Below are 5,023 nucleotides of genomic sequence, written 5' to 3'. Positions count from 1 at the left end.
ATAGCGACCCCTAGAGGACGCAGTGTCTCGTTCCCTACTCAGGGAACCATGGTTACATAAGTAACCTGAGACGTTATTGCTATAGAAAACACTGTAGCGGTTTCCACTGATTAAGAAATATCTTTTGTTTGCTTTGGTGGTAATATTAGGCCTATTATATTAATAGGGAAGGGGGGCCCAAAAATTTGTTTTGCCTATGTCACGAAAAGAGGTCAATCCGGCCCTACACACAGACATACAAACACACACACACATCTGATAGCCAGCCGCTCTGTTTATCACCCCTCAATGGCTCAGTCTTTTGTGAGACTTGTTCACAAGCTCGATTCATCACTGTCACCCGGCTCTTTCAATGCTGACACAAACACACACACACACACACACACACACACACACACACACCACACACGTATCGCTCTTCAGTTGCGTGGTAACTCAATCATCACCTCTGTGTCTCTCCAACACAAGAGAGCCAAAGATGTATCAGCAAATCTGTGTTTTGCTTGTGAAATGAGAAAAATGACTTAATTATAAATATAGATAAATAAATAAACAAACACCCTTATAGTCAACTATATCGAACCAGTTGAGGTCTGCTTCATTACATCAGCTGCTAACCACCTCCAAACATTCACTTTACCTCAATTTTACAACACCACACCACATCTAACCCAAACAACATCCCACAGAACAATGACAGATGCTAAATATTATTTCACAATCCCTTCATGCAAAACGATAGCCATGAAATGTGGAAATCACTCTGGTGCACTTTGGCCTTGACTTGAATGTGATGTGATTTGGACATGCTCGACTGCAGCGTCTCATTGACGAGTCAGTGATGCTCACTGCTCACAGTGGCAGGGAGTCCAGCCAAAGTCATAATGCACTGCACAAAAGGCTAATAGGTAATTGATATGCAGAAAACAGTGGTGGGCCTGGCAATTAACGAGCTGCAAGGATTTCAATATGTGCGCCTTTAATAGAGAGACATTCTGAGACAAGAACTGTTGATTAATAAACCTTTATATTTACCAGAGAAAAAATGTTTCAAACAAGCTTTGATAGCAGATATGTCCAATAATTGAAACCATGATGCTCGCTATAACAGGCAGAGTATGTTAACGAAAGCTAATTGGTTGGAGAACATTATGATGAAAGCGGTTGATAAATGCCCTGACAAATAGATTTGATGCTAATTAGAAAAGGAAGTTCAGTGTTTGACATGCATTTAATAAAGGGCACATTGAGCTACATGTTAGAATAGAATAGAATAGAATAGAATAGTCTGTTATTTAATTGTATATGCTTACTTATTATTTTTTTCTTTTCCTGACAAATAGATTTGATGCTAATTAGAAAAGGAAGTTCAGTGTTTGACATGCATTTAATAAAGGGCACATTGAGCTACATGTTAGAATAGAATAGAATAGAATAGAATAGTCTGTTATTTAATTGTATATGCTTTCTTTTCTTTTCTTTTCTTTTCTTTTCTTTTCTTTTCTTTTCACTCATAACACAGCAAAACTCAACATTACCCATGCGAAGGAAACACTTCACTTCAGCATACTTTAAAAAGAGTTATTACGGAAATAATAAAGAATGTGCTTTAGTATGAATTGAATGTAATGTTTTTGGACACATAATTTCATGTTAACTGCAGTTCAAGTGCAATAAACTAAACTTTAGTTTTTTATTTATTTTTATTTTTTTCAATCACCAAGGTAAGTAGGACTTAAGTAAACTTTATAATCTAATTTCATGATTACTTCTATTGTCTGTTGAAATATTAAAATGTAACTGCTGAATGTACTGACACACATTCATGGTAAACTAAAATACACTTTAATGTCATTTCTATTGAAACTTCTAATCTGAAACTTTTAACCTGGTCTCATGGCAAAACAGTTCAAATCTGCATATAAGTAAGTTCAAATGACACGGTTGCATCAACAAATGCGTTTTTATATCAGTTTTGCGTTTAGGGTTGGGTTTGGTGTAGGGCATATTTCCAACACGATAGCGAAACGTGCAGTAAGGTACGTAAAAACGGTGTTGCAGAAAAGTACCCAGAGGTACGTATTTTTATGAGACTGGGTTGGAAACTTTCTATTGAATCTTGTGTCATGTTTTTAAATATATTTGTAATTATTCATTTTCAGTGATTTAGTGCATTTAAAATAAACTTTAAATGTGATATTGAATAAAACAATATAATTAAAATGATATTCAATTACATATTTTAGCATGTTAGCTTTAGTATGTTAGTCAACACATCAAAAACAAGTGTAAAGTATAACAAATTAACAATGTAAAATGTACTTTAAAATAAAACTTCCAATTTGACATAACGAAGTGGACTTTTTAAAAGTATAATTAAGTGTGATAAGAAATATAGTCATGAAAGTGAATTATCTTTAATATCTTTTCCCTTTTATTTAATTAATATTAGGTTTTCTATAATATAATATTAATCTACAGTTAATATTAAAGTGTGTGTATATATATATATATATATATATATATAATGTATTTTTTATTTTCTTTTACTTGGTTACTTTTAATAACAAAATAGAGTGCAACCAATGAAGACTAACTGATGAATAAATTCATATTATAACCTAGCTATTTTCAGTCAAAAATACTCAAGAATCAGTCTTGAACTTGTGAGTTCACAGGGAATGTTCTCAGAACTCCAGCAAACATTCTGACAAGACTCTTTCAAAGTTTCAAAAAAAATCTAAAACAAAAAACACTCAAATCGACTCACTCATGGAACAATTTTCTTCTAAATCGTTTTAAAATGTTGAATGTTTGTGTAACATTTTTGTACATGTTACTACTTGTTTAAGAACTTTGAGAGAACATTCAAAACTAATGTTCCCACAATGTTTGTAAAATAAAAAAATAAAAAAATAAATAAATAAATAAATTGAACGTTACCTTAAAGGTCCCACATTTTACAGCTTTCTGGAGTTTTATTTTAGGTTTTGATGTCCTTAAGAATATATATTTGCGGTATAAGTACCAAAAACCATCTCAAACGTCAGTCGTGACTGACGAATTGGGATCCGTATGGAAAACGCCACTATTGCTGACCCCCTCCAGTGCCCTGCGGAAGCCAGCAAGTCCCCCCACACCAGTTGGGGCGGAAGGTAGGACAGGGCTAGGCAGAGGTGTCCGCCACTGCTGTATAACACTGGGAAAGCGTACCCAGTTGGGGACGCTACGGAAGCCACATCCTGTGCATAGGAGGTATCATGTGGAATTACACATATGGACTGGCCCAGGGCAGTGCTACATATGGAAGTCCCTGCGGTAGACTCAACCCGCCTGGGGTGAGATGACTACACAGCAGAGATGGCAGAGAACGACTGCCAGGGAAAGACACGGGCTTACCATGAGGGGAGCCGTACCGTGGAAGAGTACACATGTGGGATCACCCGAAGGGGGAATCACTACACACGGGCACCTAGCCCAGCACAAGGGCTGACCTTGGGCATGCACACGAGTGGAGAGCGCTGTACATTCACTCCCCCCACCTACAATACCTGCCGGTACGAGACTGGAACCCGCAACCTTTGGGTTACGAATCCGACTCTCTAACCATTAGGCCACGACTTCCCCTAAAAAGTCACCTTTGTTTCCGCACAGTTTCGAACTGGGGACTTTTTGCGTGTGAGGCAAACGTGATAACCACTACACTACGGAAACTTATCATTTTTAACTTATGTTTGGAGACAGCCTACCCCAGCCCCTGGCAGAGGCATCTGTTGACACAACAACATGCCTAGATACTTGCCCTAGGGACACCCTTGTCCGAAGAAAGGCAAGATCTGACCACGACTAGAGTCTGGAGGAAGGGTGGAGAAGCTCATAGCCCAAGTTGCTTGAAGTCCAGTGTTAAGTTTCCACAGTCTGTGATGATTTGGGATGAAAGATAACACTTTTCATAACTTAATAGGGACATTAGAAAAACGTTCTTAGGACATATTTTTGTTAGTTAAAAATGCACTGACTGAATTGATCAGAACAGTTATTGACTATTTGGACTAATTGAAATCTGAGCCTGAATCAATAAATTCCTAAAGATTTCCATCTCTCTCTGGAATCTATGATATATTATTCTGCACAGCCAGGATAACACCAATATGTCAAACAAAAACCAGTGAGAAAACAAAAACTTGCTTTTCCAAGAATACATTTTAAAACAGAAACAGACAGCAAGGTAAACGTAACAATGGTACCCCAGATGGCTATTGAACGCCGCAAATAAACATCCTTTTCCTGTGAGTACATGCCACTATAAACCAATACATTCAAATGACAATATGCAAACATGTGATTGGCAGCAACTAGTGTTGGTCTTTGTGCTCGGCTATTGTCGAGGCCAAACTTGTGTATTTTTCCTCAGTGCTGTGTTTGAATAGCGGGCCAGACTGAAGCTGATTTATAGCATAGCAAATCTGCTATCTAAATTCCATTATGTCAATGACATCCAGTTGGACGTCTGCTAATACCCACAGCATGTCATCTCTAGCTGATGCCGGCTATAGGCAGGCCTGGAAACGCATCAGAAATGCCATTGTTGGCTTTTGTCATTCATTTTCAGATATGAAAAGCGCTTAGAAGGGATGTAATGCTACACTATTTACTGCACAAAACTGGGAATAATCAATTAGATTGTCTCCATTTTTTGGTGCAAACTGTGCACCAAAGCTTCATTTGATTTTCAAATAGTTGTATCTCGGTCAAATATTGTCCTACACTGTAAAAAATGACTGTGAATTTAACGGTAAAATCGGCCAGATCCACCTGCGATCCCCACGAGCTCATTCCCTTCCGTGCCTCAGCAGCGGCGGGTCCTGAATCGCGGAAAGCAGATGGCTGCCTCTCTTTCCTTGAAAAGAGAGACAAACGAGAGCAGAGCTTTTCCCTTGGAAAAAACGAGAGCAGTGCACGCCGATTGCCCCCTCGGAGGCATCGCGTGCGTGCTCTTCGCCCAAACAAATAACGCATAGAT

At 38.1% G+C, this 5,023-nt stretch overlaps 1 non-coding gene across 1 annotated transcript; it reads right to left on the bottom strand.

Moving 5' to 3' along the window:
• Nucleotides 1-3,641: 3,641 nt before the first annotated feature.
• trnav-cac (transfer RNA valine (anticodon CAC)) lies at nt 3,642-3,714 on the bottom strand. The gene has a single exon. It is a non-coding gene; the product is annotated as a tRNA-Val (tRNA).
• Between the last annotated feature and the right edge of the window lie 1,309 nt (nt 3,715-5,023).

The sequence above is a fragment of the Sinocyclocheilus anshuiensis genome, unplaced genomic scaffold, assembly GCF_001515605.1.
Source record: "Sinocyclocheilus anshuiensis isolate Anshui unplaced genomic scaffold, SAMN03320099.WGS_v1.1 scaffold3, whole genome shotgun sequence".
NCBI lineage: Eukaryota > Metazoa > Chordata > Actinopteri > Cypriniformes > Cyprinidae > Sinocyclocheilus > Sinocyclocheilus anshuiensis.
The sequence above is the reverse complement of the archived record's forward strand: the minus strand, read 5'-3'. Positions and strand labels throughout refer to the sequence as shown.